We start from the raw sequence: 22,406 nt of genomic DNA, 5'->3' as shown, positions 1-22,406 counted from the left end.
TGTTAACTGACGGTGAATTTCTGCAGCTGATAGGCTTCTCGCGGTCAAAAAAACGTATCACTGACCGTATCTCACACGCGGCGGGCGATTCAATAATCGTAAACATTATAAAGTAGCACAGCGATGCGTACACGTCACCTACAGAGCTGAAACTTGCATCAGTGTGAACGGGAAGGATGCCGGCAAGTGGCGCGGTGGCTTGTTGCGGCGTCCACGCGAACTACGGGACTATACGCGTGAACGGCGCTTACTTAAGAAATAACCCCCGTGTCTGCTAGTGGGGTGGCCAGCATATCAACTGGAACCTGGCACTATGTTCCTCGAACCAATCCATCGCACTCCCGGCCTTGTGACATGGCGCATTATCTTATTAGAAGATGCTACTGCCTCCGAGAAACATGATCGTCATGAAGGGGTGTACGTTGGACTGCAACCAGTGTACAACACTCGTTGGCTGTCATGGTGCCTTGCACGAACTCTACTGGACCCACGAATGCACCCACGAATGTTCCCCACAGCACAATGGAACCGCCGCCAGCTTATCTCCGTCCCGCCTTCCGGGTGTCAAGGAGCAGTTCCCGTGGAAGAACACGGATACGTGCCCTCCCATCTGTATGACGAAGGAGGTATTGGGATTCATAAGACCATGCGACGCTCTGCCACCGCGCCAGCGTCCAGTGAGTACGGTCACGTGCTCATTTCAGTCGTAGTTACCGAGGTCGTGGTGTTAACACCGGCACGCGCATGCGTCGTCGGCTGCTGAGGTCCATGGTCGGGAGTGTTCGGTGCCCTGTGTGTTCAGACGCACTTGTACTCTGTTCAGCGTTAAAGTCTGATGTTAGTTACTTTACAGATCGCTGCCTCTTCTATTTTACGAGTCTGCCCAGCCTGCGAAGTCCGACATCTGTACTGAGGTGACAACAAATAAAAACACCTTCAGCCGTCCTTATGATTTTATTTTACTTTGTCGCTACCAGTTTCAACGCTTCATTGCGTCATCTTCAGGCCTGTATGCATAAAACATTAAAGATAGCATTATCAAATTATCAATCAAGTTACAGAGAAACAGATTAAAACAGAATGAGGAAAATGGCAAGACTCTACAAATTAATCACACCGAACACTTGACAGAAAGAACAGCTAGAGCTATTGTCATATCTAAAATGTACCTTCACGAATTTCCACTCAATACATTGTACAATTATACTATCTATTAAAACTTCTTTAAATACTATTCATAATTCTTATTTGACAGCCGGACATGCATTATCTGCATAACCCTGAAATAACTTACTGTAAGAAAAAATAATTGTAAAAGGTGATGAATGGAAGTAAACAATACCTCACAAAGTAAAAAGAAAGAACATGACCTAATTGTCGTGTCAAAAGTATAAAATGCTTATTTGTACACAGATGAGGGGCATACATTATGACACATCTATAAAATGACGACCAAAATAGCTGCATAAGAAAAAAAAAACAGTATCGTACACTTCAACATATATCATTACTCGACGAATCTTCTAAAACTCGCTACAAACTACTAATCGTCTTATGTGACACATTCAGCGGTTATGCACACATTTATTGTTTACATAAGTATGCAATTACCATCTATCAGATTCTGCTGGACAGGACTATGGCATACCCAGCGTTGCAATTTTAATAGTGGATATAATGTAATTTTTAGACTGCTGTGACATGGTCACAGTCTCACATGAAACATAAGTATAGGGTTCACTTACGATTCAGTTATTGACAGTTTGTGTGGGCTCCTCACTCGTCCATTGATAACTTGGTTTGTGTGACGATATGTACGGCCAGTATGGCTCTTTTGAAGTTTGATTACATCGATATGATTTTTAGGTTTGATGTAGTAAAAAGTCCAACATGTGTATTGGTTACCATACATTTACTCATAAGTATATGTAAGTTAAATTTTGTTGTATTTTTACGTGTTTACTTGGGTTTCATTTATATGAGTACTTTTCGAGTGGGTTGGTGGTCAGGAAGCTGACGTGAACGTTGCTGCCACTGGCCTCTAGTTACGTGTTTGGTGTAGAACTGTGTATGTTAAATATCTGTTTCTACACTCCTGGAAATTGAAATAAGAACACCGTGAATTCATTGTCCCAGGAAGGGGAAACTTTATTGACACATTCCTGGGGTCAGATACATCACATGATCACACTGACAGAACCACAGGCACATAGACACAGGCAACAGAGCATGCACAATGTCGGCACTAGTACAGTGTATATCCACCTTTCGCAGCAATGCAGGCTGCTATTCTCCCATGGAGTCCTGTGGAACGGCTTGCCATGCCATTTCCACCTGGCGCCTCAGTTGGACCAGCGTTCGTGCTGGACGTGCAGACCGCGTGAGACGACGCTTCATCCAGTCCCAAACATGCTCAATGGGGGACAGATCCGGAGATCTTGCTGGCCAGGGTAGTTGACTTACACCTTCTAGAGCACGTTGGGTGGCACGGGATACATGCGGACGTGCATTGTCCTGTTGGAACAGCAAGTTCCCTTGCCGGTCTAGGAATGGTAGAACGATGGGTTCGATGACGGTTTGGATGTACCGTGCACTATTCAGTGTCCCCTCGACGATCACCAGTGGTGTACGGCCAGTGTAGGAGATCGCTCCCAACACCATGATGCCGGGTGTTGGCCCTGTGTGCCTCGGTCGTATGCAGTCCTGATTGTGGCGCTCACCTGCACGGCGCCAAACACGCATACGACCATCATTGGCACCAAGGCAGAAGCGACTCTCATCGCTGAAGACGACACGTCTCCATTCGTCCCTCCATTCACGCCTGTCGCGACACCACTGGAGGCGGGCTGCACGATGTTGGGGCGTGAGCGGAAGACGGCCTAACGGTGTGCGGGACCGTAGCCCAGCTTCATGGAGACGGTTGCGAATGGTCCTCGCCGATACCCCAGGAGCAACAGTGTCCCTAATTTGCTGGGAAGTGGCGGTGCGGTCCCCTACGGCACTGCGTAGGATCCTACGGTCTTGGCGTGCATCCGTGCGTCGCTGCGGTCCGGTCCCAGGTCGACGGGCACGTGCACCTTCCGCCGACCACTGGCGACAACATCGATGTACTGTGGAGACCTCACGCCCCACGTGTTGAGCAATTCGGCGGTACGTCCACCCGGCCTCCCGCATGCCCACTATACGCCCTCACTCAAAGTCCGTCAACTGCACATACGGTTCACGTCACGCTGTCGCGGCATGCTACCAGTGTTAAAGACTGCGATGGAGCTCCGTATGCCACGGCAAACTGGCTGACACTGACGGCGGCGGTGCACAAATGCTGCGCAGCTAGCGCCATTCGACGGCCAACACCGCGGTTCCTTGTGTGTCCGCTGTGCCGTGCGTGTGATCATTGCTTGTACAGCCCTCTCGCAGTGTCCGGAGCAAGTATGGTGGGTCTGACACACCGGTGTCAATGTGTTCTTTTTTCCATTTCCAGGAGTGTATAACACGCAACTACTTTAATCACATATGAGACATTTGATTATGTACCTGTCTTCTATTTCGCGTAAATTTGCATTACATTACCTTAAGTTCCACTACATACGACTCGTGGCATTGCCAGTGATTTTGTTGTAATAGTGTATGTATTGCCAACATACAGATAGTTGTCACTCGTTAACAGTTTATGTCTGATGAACAAATTACAGTTACTTACGTTTTATGTACGAGCATGATGTGCGGCCTCCTCACTGGTCAATTAATAATGTGGCTTGACTTTGACACGGCTTGAATGGCTGGAAATTTTCTAATTGCTGGCAGGTTCAGGGTGTGGGTTCCTGTTGTCATGCCCCAGTTCATGAACCACGGGCAACGTATGAGTGGCCAAGTAAGTGGTCTTGACAGTCGGGATACCAGTTACCTTGGAATAAGTTTGGGCATCTCGGACATATTTTGAGTCGTGTTCACCTTTGTGATCAGACGGCAAAGACTACCAAATCCACCAGTTATTCCCTCAACCGTTAGGGGTAAAACACAATGGGACCCGGGGCAAGTAAGGCTAGCAACCTGCTTCCGTGGTACTTTAAATATGAAGGGGGACTATGCTCCAGACTGAACGATGAAAGGCATAATCAGTCTTAAATGATGATGATGATGATTATGATGGCATGTAACGACATTTGGTTCTAATGTCATCGAAAGACCTAAGTGTGTACTACTTACAATGCATTTATTCATAACTATATATTTCATGTTTGAATTATTTCCTCGTGATCAATTATGTTTAACGCATATTGAGCGGTGTGCTACTCAGTGAGTTTTTCTGGTTAATATATACGTCATCCTTCATGATACACTGCATCCTTGCAGGCTACGTAGTAGCCCTGTGTGATCGTTTCATGGCAGTACACGATACATGATGCGTTCGCATATGAATGTTTGCATCGTGAACAGTTTCCTTGAGGGCGTCTTTCGTACGTTCTGTGTATGTGGGTCCTACATTCGATTTATACCACGTCTTGGACGTTCATTTTATAGATATGACATAATGTATGCCCCTCATCTGTGTACAAATAAGCATTTTATACTTTGACACAACATATAGGTCACCCCTTTGAAAAAATTTATACAAGACTGTGCTTAACCTGACACATCCAGCTGCCTCTGCCCAACACTACAATGGCAGACAACAATGCAAACTAGCCACAGACTGCACACAGCACAGTCAGTGATTTTCATACAGAGCGCAACGTAACGTTGCCAATAAGAAAACATAAACAGCCTACTTACATAAAGAAAACATAAACAGCCTACTTACACTTCTTTTTACTTCTTCGTGATGTATTGTTTCCTTTATCACCTTTTACAGTTATTTTGTCTTACAGTAAGTTATTTCAGGGTTGTGCAGATAATGCATGTAAGACTGTAAAATAAAAATCATGAATAGTATTTAAAGAATTTTTAATAGATAGTATAATTGTACAATGTATCGAATGGAAATTCGTGATGCTATATTTTAGATATGACCATGGCTGTATCTGTTCTTTCTGTCAAGTGTTCGGTGTGGTTCATTTGTAGAGTCTTGCCATTGTTCTCATTCTGTTTTAATCTGCTTCTCTGTAACGTGATTGGTAAGTTGATAATGCTGTCTTTAATGTTTTATGCATACAGGCCTGAAGATGACGCAATGAAGCGTTGAAACTGGTAGCCACAAAGTAAAATAAAATCATAAGGACGGCTGAAGGTGTTTTTATTTTTTGTCACGATAGTAAACGGCCGTCGTCCCAGAAACCTCCTGCTAAAACGACGGGCTTACAAAAGTCTGTAATGAGGAGTGGCCGCCCAGCCCCACGACATCTGGATGAGGTTTCAGCTTGGTTTCGCCTCGTGTTGAAGTCACTCGGCACAGACAACAGACAAGTCTTGCAGGTTCCGAAATGTTCGTGCCGAACCTCCGGGCCATGACAACCTGCTATTAGTCAAACTCAGACAGGTCACGCGTCTTCCCCATTCTACACGCGGACAGCACGCTCGCTGCTACTACGAGGCCAGTTCAATAAGTAATGCAACACATTTTTTTTCTCGGCCAATTTTGGTTGAAAAAACCGGAAATTTCTTGTGGAATATTTTCAAACATTCCCGCTTCGTCTCGTATAGTTTCACTGACTTCCGACAGGTGGCAGCGCTGTACGGAGCTGTTAAAATGGCGTCTGTTACGGATGTGCGTTGCAAACAACGGGCAGTGATCGAGTTTCTTTTGGCGGAAAACCAGGGCATCTCAGATATTCATAGGCGCTTGCAGAATGTCTACGGTGATCTGGCAGTGGACAAAAGCACGGCGAGTCGTTGGGCAAAGCGTGTGTCATCATCGCCGCAAGGTCAAGCAAGACTGTCTGATCTCCCGCGTGCGGGCCGGCCGTGCACAGCTGTGACTCCTGCAATGGCGGAGCGTGCGAACACACTCGTTCGAGATGATCGACGGATCACCATCAAACAACTCAGTGCTCAACTTGACATCTCTGTTGGTAGTGCTGTCACAATTGTTCACCAGTTGGGATATTCAAAGGTTTGTTCCCGCTGGGTCCCTCGTTGTCTAACCGAACACCACAAAGAGCAAAGGAGAACCGTCTGTGCGGAATTGCTTGCTCGTCATGTGGCTGAGGGTGACAATATCTTGTCAAAGATTGTTACAGGCGATGAAACATGGGTTCATCACTTCGAACCTGAAACAAAACGGCAATCAATGGAGTGGCGCCACACCCACTCCCCTACCAAGAAAAAGTTTAAAGCCATACCCTCAGCCGGTAAAGTCACGGTTACAGTCTTCTGGGACGCTGGAGGGGTTATTCTGTTCGATGTCCTTCCCCATGGTCAAACGATCAACTCTGAAGTGTATTGTGCTACTCTTCAGAAATTGAAGAAACGACTTCAGCGTGTTCGTAGGCACAAAAATCTGAACGAACTTCTCCTTCTTCATGACAACGCAAGACCTCACACAAGTCTTCGCACCCGAGAGGAGCTCACAAAACTTCAGTGGGCTGTTCTTCCTCATGCACCCTGCAGCCCCGATGTCGCACCGTCGGATTTCCATATGTTTGGCCCAATGAAGGACGCAATCCGTGGGAGGCACTACGCGGATGATGAACAAGTTATTGATGCAGTGCGACGTTGGCTCCGACATCGACCAGTGGAATGGTACCGTGCAGGCATACAGGCCCTCATTTCAAGGTGGCGTAAGGCCGTAGCATTGAATGGAGATTACGTAGAAAAATAGTGTTGTGTAGCTAAAAGATTGGGGAATAACCTGGTGTATTTCAATGCTGAATAAAACAACCCCTGTGTCAGAAAAAAAATGTGTTGCATTACTTATTGAACTGCCCTCGTACATGCACTGTGAGTGTGTCTGACTAGCAGTCATTCCTCGCCAGGTGACTCTGCTTGGTCGATGGTCGTATTGTTAGGGGCTGATCATTGTATGTGGCCAAAGGAACTTGTAATAACGCCCTTGTTTGGTTAACACTACCCAGCCACCTGTAAAAGACACTTGTTTCAGGCTCAAAGCGCGCGTGGGAATAGTACGTAACTTAAAGCACCTGTATCTAAGCATCAATTGACTGGAAACAACTTTTTATGAATGTTTTAATTGACAGTGTTATTGAAACCACGTTCTGAAACATTTAACATTTACTCTGATACATATTACGCAACTGAATGAAAAGTCCCGACAGTTTAGCGGATACGGGTCAATTTCTTTCGCTGGCAGTCCATTGGCAGTTAAGCCGTTAGGAAATAATTAACGGACCGATTGGAAGCTTCCATTTGTCGCGTTCGGTTCCTCTTTTCCTGGTCAGCTCGGTTACAAGGCGTTCACTAGTGTTGACTTTCCGGGTCCGGCTCTGTAACTTATCACATTCGATTAGGTTTTTAAAAGGGATGGGGAGGAGTCTGTGGCAAGTTCGGCAAGTTCAAGTTTAGAGCAGATGTGGCGAGCTCTCGTGGCATAATTGGCAGCAGACTGCCCGTGAAAGGCAGAGATTCCGGTCCGGTGACATATAATCAGCGCAGCATTTACATTTTTTTTATAGAGCGAAGTAATTCGTTCTCCACACTCTGTAGCTACTAAGAGTAAACATAATAAATCGCATTGTAAGCAATGAACATTTTCTCAATCCCCAAGATTCAGAAAAACATTAAACATAAAGAAAACGTGACGTCAATCCTCCGTGAAATCCTTTCTATCCAGATAAATAAAATGTAAATATTTCTTTGTTAATAATCGTAAATATCCGAAAGTTCTTCACCGATTGCTCTGAAATTTCGACACAACGTTGCATTCGATACATTTTAATAGCCTATTTGTATGTTGGCAGCGCTATAGACTGTGTTAATATGATTGACAGCGCTCTCTGCCCTCGGCAAGAGATTCTGTGGTTGGACGGACTAGCAGTTAGCGAGCGGATAGAGAAGTGTATGGACATGTTTTTTCTTAGTGGAGGCTCTGTGTTGGTAAGACACATAATGTAAAGTGAGATGAAATCTCTTATAAGAAAACGTGCAAAGAAAGGTATGATAATGGACGTATGGTTGATAATGTTTGAGTAGTGGAATTACTGACAACTATATAATTTTTGGAATTGGATGTCACATGAATAAGGTACAATTTTCTAAATAAATTATTTGATCTACAACAAAATCTTTCTTTTCCTAACCATATGACTCCTAGTAGTTAGAATCTATGGTAGTTAAAATATTTTTATTTAGGTGGCCGTTGTTGCTACTTGTTGTAAAAGCTGTAGTTTGTGTTACGAAGATTTTTCTGTGAGGTAAGTGAGTTATGAAGAAGAATGGGGTTTCCATGATCGGGATTCATGATTGAAATGAGTGTAGACAATTAACAGAGTTGGAGGTAGTTTAATATTTCTTTAATTTCATATTTTTTGGAGTTGTATTATTGATGGGATTTCTTGCAATTCAGTGCTATTCTCTATTCTATTCTGTTAATTACTGAAAGTCATGTTGTTAATGTATAGCAGTCAGATTGCATTGGGCTTGTATATTGTGGGTAATAAGTGAATAGATTAACTTTGAGTTGTCTTTGTCAGGGAAAATTCTATTGGTCAATGTTTAATAAAAAAAAAAACTAAAGAGTTAATTTCACCTGCCAACCCTTAGCCGTGGATATTTCACTGTAATCTTCTGATTTCCGTGTAGTTTGAATGATTAGTGCATGATTATAAGTTAGTTATTGTTTGCTGCTAGCGCTTAATTGTACGTAAGGAATTTCTTTGCAATTGTGGTTTCTTATTTTTGTACTGTATTGTCATCAGCAAAGTAGTTGTGGCATGCATGTGGATTTGCATTAAGTCGCTTTTGCAACTAATTAGACATTTATTGTTTTCAGTGCTATTTTAGTTTTTCTTCTTATTTTTGCTTTGCAAATTATTTTTTGCGTGTTATTGTGTAAACTAGTGTGATAATCACGGCGAGTGAAAAGCATAACACTAGGCTGGAAAGAAAATTGATGAGTGAGAGTGACGACGAGCGTAGCTTGTTAGGACCACCTAGTAACGAACTGACAAACGTTCAAGACAATAATTTGTTAATAGTCCATAGGAACATGGAAGAGACAGTAAATAATGGCGTAGAAATTGAAACAGTCAGTGAACAGGGAACTATAGTCGTTCGATATGTCGGTAACAGTTCGCCTCAGGAATGCGAAATAACAGAGCAAAATCTTGCAAATACCGTAGATTCAGGTTTCTCATCAATACACTTTTCTCAATTAAGCCAACACAAACTGTAGTTGATTGGTCTGTCCCATCTCGTTAATCTCAGTATAGCTATTTTTTTTAAGTTACTCCACAGATCTGAGAATAGTCCGTAGTTGCTGAAACCGGTTATAGGAAATATAATAAGAAATGTGATCTAGATTTTGTTCTTCCGACAGCTGGAATTCACAGATTACTGTGGTGTGTTCATGACGACGTAATGGCGTCTGCTTGTACTGTCACAATGGGGTTAGTGGTTCTTGGGCCTTTGTCGTCGTATTCACACGCCGTGACGCTATGAAGTAAGTTTAGGTATTCCATAGATAAAGACATAAGAAATTATATGAAGATGGTATCTGTTCTTTTGTACATGTCCGAAAGAACATATACCACTGGTGATCTTGCAGCTCTCGAAGAATGAAATTGAAATGAAATCCAGACCATTAGGTGCTTCCAGGCGTTGATAAATATCATCGGTCTAACGCGCTGCTTCTCTGTCGGGAAGGCGTGCCGATCCCCGGCACGAATCCGCCCGGCGAATTAGTGTCGAGGTCCGGTGAGCTATCCAGCCTGTGGATAGAATGAGATTTTCACTCTGCAGCGGAGTGTGCGCTGATATGAAACTTCCTGGCAGATTAAAACTGTGTGCCGGACCGAGACTTTTTTTTTTGTTTCCCGTCCCTGAAACACTCCCTCAAAGTAGCTTTTTGATTTATTTTTGTTTTATTTTTATTTTATTTTTTTCACCAGGAAAAGGGTAAATGAAAAAAAGATCTTTATTGGTACAAACTTAAATACAACAGAAATGCCATCCTTCCGGCGAAAATAACACAAGAAAATATACTTGTACAAGGCGAGCAATTTTTTTTTTATGAACAAGGTGTAGGAAAAAAAAGAATAATAATTCTGATGTACTCTAAGAGGTGTGAAGCAATATACAGTGGAGTGAGGGAAAGGCCAGTGTTTTCTGGGGTAGTGCATTAAAGAAAGGAGGCGCGTGTCCATGCGCCTACTCCACTGTGGGCTACAATGTAGAAAGTAGGGCGGGGGGTCTCAGATGTCAGCAGCGGGGGGGGGGGGGGGGGGGGGGGGGAGTGCTGTCGGCGTGTGGCACCATCCAACTGAGCGGGGGTGAAGTAAAGATCGCATGTAGATAATTGGCGAAGAAGGCGCGGTAGCGCGGTCGCCGTTCGACTTCACTGTGGGCGGTTTGTAAGTACTGGCAGAAATCAAGGCGTGATTTGTCGCCATCATTATACATGTAGGTGATCGTCCATCCCTTGACCCATGAGACTCGGGACCTTTGCCTTTCGCGAGCAAGTGCTCTACCAACTGAGCTACCGAAGCACGACGCACGTCCGGTACCCACAGCTTTACTTCTGCCAGTACCTCGTCTCCTACCTTCCAAACTTTACAGAAGCTCTCCTGCGAACCTTTCAGAACTAGCACTCCTGAAAGAAAGGATATAGCGGAGACATGGCTTAGCCATAGCCTGGGGGATGTTTCCAGAATGAGAAGGTTCGCAGGAGAGCTTCTGTAAAGTTTGGAAGGTAGGAGACGAGGTACTGGCAGAAGTAGAGCTGTGGGTACCGGACGTGAGTCGTGCTTCGGTAGCTCAGTTGGTAGAGCACTTGCCCGCGAAAGGCAAAGGTCCCGAGTTCGAGTCTCGGTCGGGCACACAGTTTTAATCTGCCAGGAAGTTTCATATCAGCGCACACTCCGCTGCAGAGTGAAAATCTCATTCTGGAAACATCCCCCAGGCTGTGGCTAAGCCATGTCTCCGCTATATCCTTTCTTTCAGGAGTGCTAGTTCTGCAAGGTTCGCAGGAGAGCTTCTGTAAAGTTTGGAAGGGAGGAGACGAGATACTGGCAGAAGTAAAGCTGTGAGGACCGGGCGTGAGTCATGCTTCGGTAGCTCAGTAGCCGGCACGGTAGCTCAGCGTGTTCGGTCAGAGAGCCGGTTGGCCTCTGTAATAAAAAAACTGAGCGGAAGGATCAACCACTGAAGTTTAACAGGATGTCTTGCGACGTCCGCAACGACCAAACACAACGATCAATAACGAACAAAAAAAAAAAAAAAAAAAAAAAAAAAAAAAAAGTTGGTAGAGCACTTGCCCGCTAAAGGCAAAGGTCCCGAGTTCGAGTCTCGGTCGGGCACACAGTTTTAATCTGCCAGGAAGTTTCATATCAGCCTGTGGATGTTTTTAAGGTGGTTTTCCATCTGCCTCGGCGAATGCAGGCTGGTTCCCCTTATTCCACCTCAGTTACACTGTGTCGGCGATTACTGCGCTAACACTTTCTCCACGTACGCGTGCACCAGAATTACTCTACCACACACCACATTTGGGGTTTCACTCGGCTGGTGTGAGACGTTCCCGGTGGTAGGATCCACCGGGGCCCGAACCGCACAATAACCCTGGGTTCAGTGTGAGGCGGCGGCGGTGTGGGTGGACTGCTGTGGCCTGTTGTGGGGTTGTGAACAACTGAGTGCCACCAGGACAGTTGAAAATGTGTGCCCCAACCGGATCTCGAATCCGGGATCTCCTGCTTACATGGCAGACGCGCTATCCGACTGAGCCATCAAGAACACACAGGATAGTGCGATTGCAGGTACTTATTACTGCCACGCCCCCCCGCGAGACCCACATTTCCAACATACTGTCCACACGCTACATTTGTAGTCCCCTTGCTCACTGTACTCATTACTCGCGGCAGTCAATCAGCAATGTGAGATAGCAATCTCACACAAGTATTGCTTTTGCCGGTATGTTTAAACTATCCCGTATGTACATGTACATCTACAAATCCATAGTCTACAGACTACTATTAAGACATGGCAGAGGTTACGTCCGCTTGTAGTAGCTATTACGGCTTTGGTCTGTTCGATTCACGTTTGTAGAGCAGGTAGAATGACTTTCTGAACGCCTGTGTATGTGGTGTAAGTAATCTAACCTTGAAACTTCCTGGCAGATTAAAACTGTCTGCCCGACCGAGACTCGAACTCGGGACCTTTGCCTTTCGCGGGCAAGTGCTCTACCAACTGAGCTACCGAAGCACGACTCACGACTGGTACTCACAGCTTTACTTCTGCCAGTACCTCGTCTCCTACCTTCCAAACTTTACAGAAGCTCTCCTGCGAACCTTGCAGAACTAGCACTCCTGAAAGAAAGGATATAGCGGAGACATGGCTTAGCCACAGCCTGGGGGATGTTTCCAGAATGAGATTTTCACTCTGCAGCGGAGTGTGCGCTGATATGAAACTTCCTGGCAGATTAAAACTGTGTGAGTCGTGCTTCGGTAGCTCAGATGGTAGAGCACTTGCCCGCGAAAGGCAAAGGTCCCGAGTTCGAGGCTCGGTCGGGCATACAGTTTTAATCTGCCAGGAAGTTTCATATCAGCGCACACTCCGCTGCAGAGTGAAAATCCCATTCTGGAATCTAATCTTGTCCTCACGATGCCTGCGGGTGCGACGTGCAAGAGGCTGTAGTACACTCCAAGTGTCAACATTTACAGTTATTGCAGTTATCCTGACTGGTATATCTCGACAGTTGCTTCGCTAGTTACGATGAATAATCTAGCTTGCCTTCTCTTCGTGGTCGCTTACAGCTGTGTTCTCATTAAACGGTAATGACACTGCCTATAGTTGTGTTAGTCACGTGCAAGCACAGTATTAACTTTGTTAATCTTTTCTTTCAGTTCCCTACCTTTCTAAATTTTTCCCTTCGATTTCTGTTATTACACGGAACGTGATTACAACTGTGTGACTTTCATATTATCTTGCTTCAGAATGCTTCAAAACTTCCAAAGCAACAGACTTTTCTCAAGGATGTAGGTTTCTTTCCAGGTGAAGGGCTGTGACAGTAAAGTTTACTAGCAATACGAAAGTGTCTGGGAGACTCCCAAAATCTCCTGTCAGTACAATAAAAGTCTTACATATGTCGCAGCTCTCCCCCCCCCCCCTTTCTGCTTTCCCCACCTAAACTAGAAACTATGCTTATAGACATTTATTGTGTTTACTGCTAAAACATCAAAGGAAAGAAAGATGTGCCTTAGAATTGCTTGACTTCTCCCGAATTCGTATGCGTAATTAGAACTGTGATATCATTCCAGGTATGTGATGTAATACTTTTGCAAAAAGAGGCCTACGATCATTATACCGTACTCAATAGTTGTTTGTAACACTGTTGATTCCGTTAAAAATAAATTATTCCAAAAGACTGTCAAGATTGCACAATCAAATGCCTTAGACAGAACACAAAATACCGATAGCTTATTACTTAATATGTGAATGCAGTACGAAAGGACAGGACGTGCTGAGTTGAAATAACTCTTTCGAATTCAGTTAGAAATTCTGTCACCAACACGGGCGTCTGCATTTTTTACTTTTATAATTTTGTTCATTTCAATGAAGGACGCATGTGCTACTTCTGGTTGATTAAATTTTGTAGAATGCCATTTCCTTTTTCATCTAGGTTACGGTACTCTTGTTTCCGTCTACATTCCTAAAGTGATTACTAAAAAAATACTTGCAACTGTTGAATCGTCAGATACAGTTGGTTGTGATACTATCTCTTGTCCACATGCGAAAAACTTCTCTGTCTTCGTATGTAATGTAGCACATGTTGTTTACCGATTTCCTTGTTTGTGTCACACTCCTGGAGTCAATTTCACACGTCGACCTTCACAAGCGGGAAATTCCGGTACGCATTCATATGCCTGTTGCCACCGCCCCCTGCCAATCAGTGGCTTGTTACCCTCAAGGACAAACATTTTCTGCAAGAGCCTACAGCATATTCACGGAATCCACTGCAAGCTAAACTTTCTCATAACTAAACGAGTGGCAGTACTGGAAAACAGCAGCCGACTTGAATATTCTAAATTCTGGTGCATATCACGTTTTGCAGTGTCTGTAACGTTACTTAATTTCGCAACATCGTCTTCTACTGTTTTTGCCACTCAAGAAATTATCTGTAACAACTCATATGTAAACATTCACAGCTTTCATAATCCTATACAGAAATCAGAATTTTTGACTAACGTTGATACACAAAACTTCGCTGCTATAGTTCAGTAACATTACCTCTGGGTGTAATCTTTAAGTCTGATGCTGAAGCCATCGCAAAATTAGCTTACTTCCATTAACTGATGTAGTATGGAGTAATTATCTGGGCCAATTCCCAGATGCAAGGAATTCATGGCGGAGATGCATGTCATAAGGATAATATCCGGTGTCCTTCCTCGAACTTCACGTAGCCAACTGTTATAAAATTAGGTCGCCTATAGCAACAATACGAAAAACATGTTATAAAAATCATGCGCAATATGAAAATGGTAGTAGCACTTATAAACCGGTTCTAGGCGCTACCGTCCGGAATCGCGCGACCGCTACTGTCGCAGGTTCGAATCCTGCCTCGGGCATGGATGTGTGTGATGTCCTTAAGTTAGTTAGGTTTAAGTAGTTTTAAGTTCTAGGGGACTGATGACTTCAGAAGTTAAGTCTCATAGTACTCAGAGTCATTTGAACCAACTTATAAACTCAGCACTAGGAACAAAAATAGCCCCCAATGTGCATAAATTAACCTTACTCTTGCAGAGAGAGAAGCAAAGCACGATGCAATAAAAAGATTTGACCACCTCCCTGGTGAAATACAGGCGCCGGTAGATAACGAAATTTTTAAACAAATAATTAAAATGATTTTTACTTTGCAAATTCTTCTACTTCATAGATAAATTTCTGAGTAGGTAGTATTTATTCGGTTGGATTAGATTTATTTAAATTTGTTTTGGCTTAACATTTAAAATAACGAGTTATGTACTAGTAAATGGTTGGCATGTTCTCATTTATTCATAGAGAAAATGTATTTTACTTTTAAACGTAGTGAGACGTTCTACATCAAAGCGAGCTATCGTGAATGCCGTTCTTGGAACACATGAAAATCTAACCTGAAGCATGAAAACAGGAAGTGAAGCAAATAACACAGAGAAACAAGTAATTAATTTGGAAACTCTCCCAGCATTTTTGGATTATGAAAAAGCACTTTACAGATTCCACGGAACTATGCTACGGGAAATAATGAAAAGAAGTGGTATCCCTAAGCACGTGACCCAAGACACTAAAACCTTGTATAACAACACCACAATTGGAACTAACATGGGTAAAGAGATAACACCTGGAATACGAACAAATCTAGGAGCACATCCCCAGGGAAGCTGCTACCAGCATTGTTCAGTTTCTGTATGGGTGACACGATCATAAATCGAAAAGAGGCGAGTACCATCAGGCAGACATATTTGGAGGGATAAACTTATCAACGGATTTTATTCACGAATGACCAAGCTATCACATAAAACAGCGAAGATAAGTTACAAATGGCATTACATAAACTAAACGAAATAAGCGCATGCTACAGTTTGACTGTATCTATAAAGAAAACCAAACCACGGTCTTTTTAGTTACTCACTCAGCACGAATAAAAACAGTCCTCAATAATAAACCGACGGGTGCTACCAATCACGTGAACAATATTTGGACATACAGGAAAAATAATACTTATCAACGTATATGTGGCCCAATACGGAAAACACGTAAGTGTATAACAAGGAAAGAGATACAACTAAAATTTTATAAAGTATTGGTAGTTTCCATTATGTTATATAGGGAAGGAAGCTGGACTTTGAGAAATGATGATTTACGGTAACTAGAACCATCAGAATTTAAATATCTGAGATCTGTAAAGACTGCACTAGGGAAGACAAAATTTGAAATGAAGTAATAAGGGAATAATTATGGATAAAACCAACTACGCGTGAGGAAATCCAATAGAAAGAAAAATGGAGAGGACAAGTACTTCGTATGCTGCCACAAAGACTTCCTAAACTAGCAATGCATTATAAACCCTGAGGCAAGCGAAGTGTGGGAAGACCGAGAATGAGAAGGAGAGACCAAAACAGGCCCTAGGCATAACCCTGGAGCGGTGGAAGAAGAAGAAACAGAAGACTATACTATTTAAGAAGGGATTGTACGCCACGCTTTGGACCGCTGTCTAATTCATTCTTTATTACACGACCGGTTTCGGTTATAAACTATCTTCCAATACCTATTCCACAAGCGTTATACGTACATGAAAATTTCGGGCAAGAAGGATGTTTGGAAACTATACTAAAAGTACTAACAATACTTACTGATTTTTTATTAGAGCTACCGCCTACATCGGTATCAATCCTTGGCTACCAATCTCTTGTTGAATTTTATTCTTTCCCGACTCTTTAATAAGGTGTATCTCAATTGAAGATATAAATACTCTGAGGTTTGCAGGTGACATTGTACAGTAAATCTGTCAAAGACGGCAACAGACGTGGAGGATCAGTTGAAGGGCATTGTTAGTATCTTGAAACTTGATTACATGATAAGTATAAACTAAAACAAGAGTAATGAAGTGTACTGGAATTAAATCGGATGAATATGAGGCAAATGTATCAAGAATTGAGACACGGGGGGTAGTAGGGACGTTTTGTTATTTGGGCATAAGTTTACCTTAGATCGATGAAGTAGAAATGATACGCAATGAGGACTGGCAATAGCTGTTCTGGAAAAAGAGGATGTGTTGTCCTTAGCATAAGTTAGTTTAAGTTAGTATAAGTAGTGTGTAACTCTAGGGACCGATGACCTCAGCAGTTGCGTCCCTTCGGAATTCACACATATTTGAACGTTTCTGGAAAAGAGATTTACGTCCGATGTTAACGTATTGGGAGTGTTAAGAAGTATTTTCTGAGGGTATTTGTCTGATGTCCAGTCGGACGTGAAACGAGAACGCCGAACAGTTCAAACAAGAGGGGAATATAATCTCTTGGAACGTGGCCCTATATAATAATGGTGACATTAGACAGACTGATTCAGTAACTAATAACTGAGCGAGGTGGTGCAGTGGTTAGCACACTGGGCTCGAATTCTGGAGGACGACGGTTCAAACTCACGTCCGGTCATCCAAATTTAGGAGTTCAGTGATATCTGTGAAATGCTCCAGGAAATGTAGGGATGGTTCCTTTGAAAGGGCATGGTGGATTTCTTTTCCTACCCTTGACACCAGCCGGCCGCGGTGGCCGTGCGGTTCTAGGCGCTCCAGTCCGGAGCCGCGCTGTTGCTACGGTCGCAGGTTCGAATCCTGCCTCGGGCATGGGTGTATGCGATTTCCTTAGGTTAGTTAGGTTTAAGTAGTTCTAAGTTCTAGGGGACTGATGACCACAGCAGTTGAGTCCCATAGTGCTCAGAGCCATTTGAATTTGAACCTTGACACCATCCGAGCTTGCACTCCATGTTTAAAGACGTCGATGTCGACGTGATGTCAAATTCAGTCTGCTTTCGTTCTTCCTTTTCGTATAGCTAATAGATACGGAATTGAAATGGGTAGAAAATAAATTTGACTGTAAAAATGGATCGGCTGACTGGACACATATGAAGCATCATGAAATCGTCAGTTTGGTGATGGAGTGCGCCATCAGGGGCTCAGCATTCATTTGCGGAGTATGGGCTTGGCGACCCCGGGATTCCTGGGGTGGGGACTGGTAAACGCCGCCAGTCCCCTACCACCTTAAACCCCGGGCCTGCTTCACCGACGACCATGCGGCGCGGTGGTCGAACGTAGTGTGTCTCAGGGAATGGGGATCTTCGTTTGACCGGCCGGATCGCGAGGATGGTACAAACCTCTATAAAGAAACTCTCAGTCTCAAGGCGTGCTGAGCGCTGATGGGATGCATCGCAATTGAGGTGGAACAGTCGTTAACGGGTAACCTCTGGGGAACCAGCCGCACCTCAGTTGTTTAAGGCTTACTCAGGCACACGGGGCTCTGTCTGAGTGGACCCTTTTTCCCTAGCTGCTCGTGAGATCGAGATGAAGCTGTTTCTACGGATGGGTCTATGCAGGAGGACTCCGTTGGTTGCTCTGTCGTTTTCCCGGATTCTGTCCTCAAGGTCATACTACCTCCAGAATTTACTATCTTCGACGCATAATTATATGCGATCTTGCGAGCGCTGAATCAGACGAGACGTTCTCCCAGGGCTGAATTTCTTGTCCGTTCAGATTCTCAGGGTCCCTTTTACTCTCTGCAACGTTCAGATAAAGTAGCCCAGAATACCTGGGATGCCCTCCACCAAATTCAATGATTGGAGAATGGAGAAGGAGGCGTCTTTCTGCGGGGGGGGGGGGGGGGGCTCAGGGCACACGGGAATTGCGGGGAACGAAACGAAAGCGCAAATCGAGCAGCCAAGGAAGCGTGTTGCGATTGTCAGGTATTTCCGTGTGCCATCACTGTGCATTTGTCACCTCGCTGTTGAGGTATGAAGTCATGCGTCGATGGGAAGCCGTGTGTAGTAAAGCCCACAACTCGGCCGTGGCGTACTTCCATCCAGCCATGTCCACGGTGGCGACCTTACCCTTCTTCGCGTAGGCCACAGCCCCGAGACGCGTGGCTTTTTACTGCGGCGAGAGGACCCTCCAATGTGTAATGCCTGTGGCGCGCAGATCACTATACACCACATTTTATTGGACTATGTTTTATTTTCCCACCAGCGGACTACATTCCATTATCCTCGTTTTGCTTTTGTTCATGTTCATCTTATATCATCCTTTCAAGACACTGTCAATTCCGTTCAACTGCTCTTCCAAGTCCTTCGCTGTCTCCGACAGAATTACAATGTCATCGACGAACCTCAAAGTTTTTATTACTTCTCCATGGGTTTTAATGCCTACTCCGAATTTTTCTTTTGTTTCCTTTAATGCTTGCTCAATATACAGATTGAATAACATCGGGGAGAGGCTACAACCCTGTCTCACTCCCTTCCCAACCAATGCTTCCGTTTCAAGCCCCTCGACTCTTATAACTGCCATCTGCTTTTTGTACAAATTGTAAATAGCCTTTCGATCCTTGTATTTTACCCCTGCCACCTTTAGAATTTGAAAGAGAGTATTCATCTCAACATTGTTGAAAGCTTTCTCTCACGTGTTCCAACATTTCTACGGAATCCATACTGATCTTCCTGAGGTCGGCTTCTACCAGTTTTTCCATTCGTCTGTAAGGAATTCGTGTTAGTATTTTGCAGCTGTTACTTATTAAACTGATAGTTCGGTAATTTTCACATCTGTCAACACCTACTTTCTTTGGGATTGGAATTATTATATTATTCTTGAAGTCTGAGGGTAATTCGCCTGTCTCATACATCTTGCCCACCAGATGGTAGAGTTTTGTCATGATTGGCTCTCCCAAGGCCGTCAGTAGTTCTAATGGAATGTTGTCTACTCCCAGGGCCTTGTTTCACCTCAGGTCTTTCAGTGCTCTGTCAAACTCTTCACGCAGTATCATATCTCCCATTTCATCTTCATCTACAGCCTCTTCCATTTCCATAATATTGTCCTCAAGTACATCGCCCTTGCATAGACTCTCTATATACTCTTTCTACCTTCCTGCTTTCCCTTCTTTGCTTAGAACTGGTTTCCCATGTGAGCTCTTGATATTCATACAACTGGTTCTTTTTTCCCCAAAGGTCTCTTTAATTTTTCTGTAGGCAGTATCTATCTTACCCCTAGTGAGATAACCCTCTACATCCTTACGTTTGTCCTCTAGCCATCCCTGCTTAGCCATTTTGCACTTGCTGTCAATCTCATTTTTGAGACGTTTGTATTCCTTTTTGCCTGCTTCATTTACTGCATTTTTATATTTTGTCCTTTCATCAATTAAATTCAATATTTCTTCTGTTACCCAAGGATTTCTACTAGCCGTCGTCTTTTTACCTACTTGATCCTCTGCTGCCTTCACTACTTCATCTCTCAGAGCTACCCATTCTTCTTCCACTGTATTTCTTTCCCCCATTCCTGCGAATTGTTCCCTTATGCTCTCCCTGAAACTCTCTACAACCTCTGGTTTAGTCAGTTTATCCAGGATCCATCTCCTTAAATTCCCACCTTTTTACAGTTTCTTCAGTTTTAATCTACCGTTCACAACCAATAGATTGTGGTCAGAGTCCACATCTGCCGCTGGATATGTCTTACAATTTAAAACCTGGTTAGTCTCTGTCTTACCATTATATAATCTATCTGATACCTTCTAGTATCTCCAGGATTCTTCCATGTGTACAATCTCCTTTTATGATTCTTGAACCAATTGTTAGCTATCATTAAATTATACTCTGTGCAAAATTCTACCAGACGGCTTCCTCTTTCGTACCTTACCCGCAATCCATGTTCATCTACTATGTTTACCTCTGTCCCTTTTCCTACTCTCGAATTATAGTCACCCATGACTATTAAATTTTCGTCTCCTTTCACTACCTGAATAATTTCTTTTATCTCATCATACATTTCATAAATTTCTTCATCATCTGCTGAGCTAGTTGGTATATAAACTTGTTCTACTGTAGTAGGCGTGTGCTTCTTATCTATCGTGGCCAAATTAATGCGTTCACTGTGCTGTTTGTAGTAGCTTACCCGCGCTCCTATTTTTTTATTCATTATTAAACCTACTCCTGCATTACCCCTATTTGATTTTGTATTTATAACCCTGTATTCACCTGATCAAAAGTCTTGTTCATTCTGCCACCGAACTTCACTATTTCCCACTATATCTAACTTTAACCTATCCATTTCCCTTTTCAAATTTTCTAACCTACCTGCCCGATTAAGGGATCTGACATTCCACGCTCTGATCCGTAGAACGCCAGTTTTGTTTCTCCTGATAACGACATCCTCCTTTTGCCCTATGATTTCAAAAACCACCCATTGTGGAGTAGTCTCAAGAAAACTAAAACTGCAAATCATATTGTGGCAGCGCTTCTTTACGCCAGTCCTACAATTCTCCTCTCTCAGCACAACCTCGCTCCAGAAAATGAGTAAATTCCTGTATTCCAACCCTATCTCTTTCAGCGACAGAGAACAGATACCCCTCTAACACCGTTGGGTTCCCAGTCAAGACACTGTTTCTCTGTTCACGCTGGAAACCACTTTGTGTGGTGCCTGCGTCAGACCTAAAAAACGCAACCTCTATTATGGCGACGGGTGTTGGGCGTTCTGCCGCACTGCCCCATTTTAGCCACTGGGGCGGAATGTTGTTATGATCCACAACGACACGGATCTCAGAGGAAGGTCCACAGAAAGCTATCGGGTGGATACCTGTAGAATCTGGAGAATGCACTCCTCGCACAGTGATCAATCATGAGGCAGCTGGTCCATCGAGAGTCGACTAAAGAAGCTGTAAAAAGCTCTGCCACAAACTTCTGCGACAATGTACTGCGGCCGGTTAAGAGCACTTCCTCTCCATGTGGATGAGCTATCCCATACTGTTGTGACCACGTTCTCCAGTTTGTCACCCACTGCATAAAAGTAGCGACGTAGTCTCCCAGACTGGCCCAATATACTTGCACCTTCACGCGTTCCTCGTTCTCTGGACTTACATCAATAAAGCTGATTTTTCGCTGGCTAGGGATCTTCCCTTTGCCCAGCTCTAGCCGTGACTGTTCAACAAAAAATTCTACCTAACACAAACCGAGCCCCACCACCTCAAATTACTCAGTGCAGTTAGACCAATGAGCTCAGAACCCAACTATTGTCACCCCTCTTTCATAAGCATCATACTGGTTATTGTACCATCCCAAGTAGATATATGGTTCCTAACTGCATGCGTCCACATGGTTCCTAACTGCATACGTCCAAACGACCTGAATAATTAAAGTGAAAGGAAGACGACCCCAAAGGACTTACCATCTGTAAGTTTCAGTAAGAACGTTCTGTGGATAGTGGCAGCTGTGTTGGTCAGTGTACACGAAGATTTTCAAAACATACGGCAGTACACCTATGGCACACTAATATCGACATTGGGACAAAGTTGTGGTTACTAAACCATATCTGAAAATCAACATAGATGAAAACATATTTAAAACATAGGTACAAAATTTTGTAATTTTGTACAATGAAATTAGCCTGAACATTTGAATAGAAAAATTCACTTATTTTTTAGTAACATTACCCTGAAATGTTTCTTCTTCTTTGTTCTTCCCTTTTCAACATTAATAGCCTTCTTACTTCCTACCGAATCATTTCTTGGCCTCTAACTATTAACAGATTTGCTGGTTTTTTGTCTGTACGAATCTTCTTCAGAGGCATTTTCTGT

General features: G+C 43.7%; 1 non-coding gene across 1 annotated transcript; it reads right to left on the bottom strand.

Moving 5' to 3' along the window:
* Window positions 1-12,232: 12,232 nt before the first annotated feature.
* Trnas-cga (transfer RNA serine (anticodon CGA)) lies at window positions 12,233-12,307 on the bottom strand. The gene has a single exon. It is a non-coding gene; the product is annotated as a tRNA-Ser (tRNA).
* Window positions 12,308-22,406: the final 10,099 nt, after the last annotated feature.

The sequence above is a fragment of the Schistocerca cancellata genome, chromosome 7 (assembly GCF_023864275.1).
Source record: "Schistocerca cancellata isolate TAMUIC-IGC-003103 chromosome 7, iqSchCanc2.1, whole genome shotgun sequence".
NCBI classification, from domain to species: Eukaryota; Metazoa; Arthropoda; class Insecta; order Orthoptera; family Acrididae; genus Schistocerca; species Schistocerca cancellata.
The sequence above is the reverse complement of the archived record's forward strand: the minus strand, read 5'-3'. Positions and strand labels throughout refer to the sequence as shown.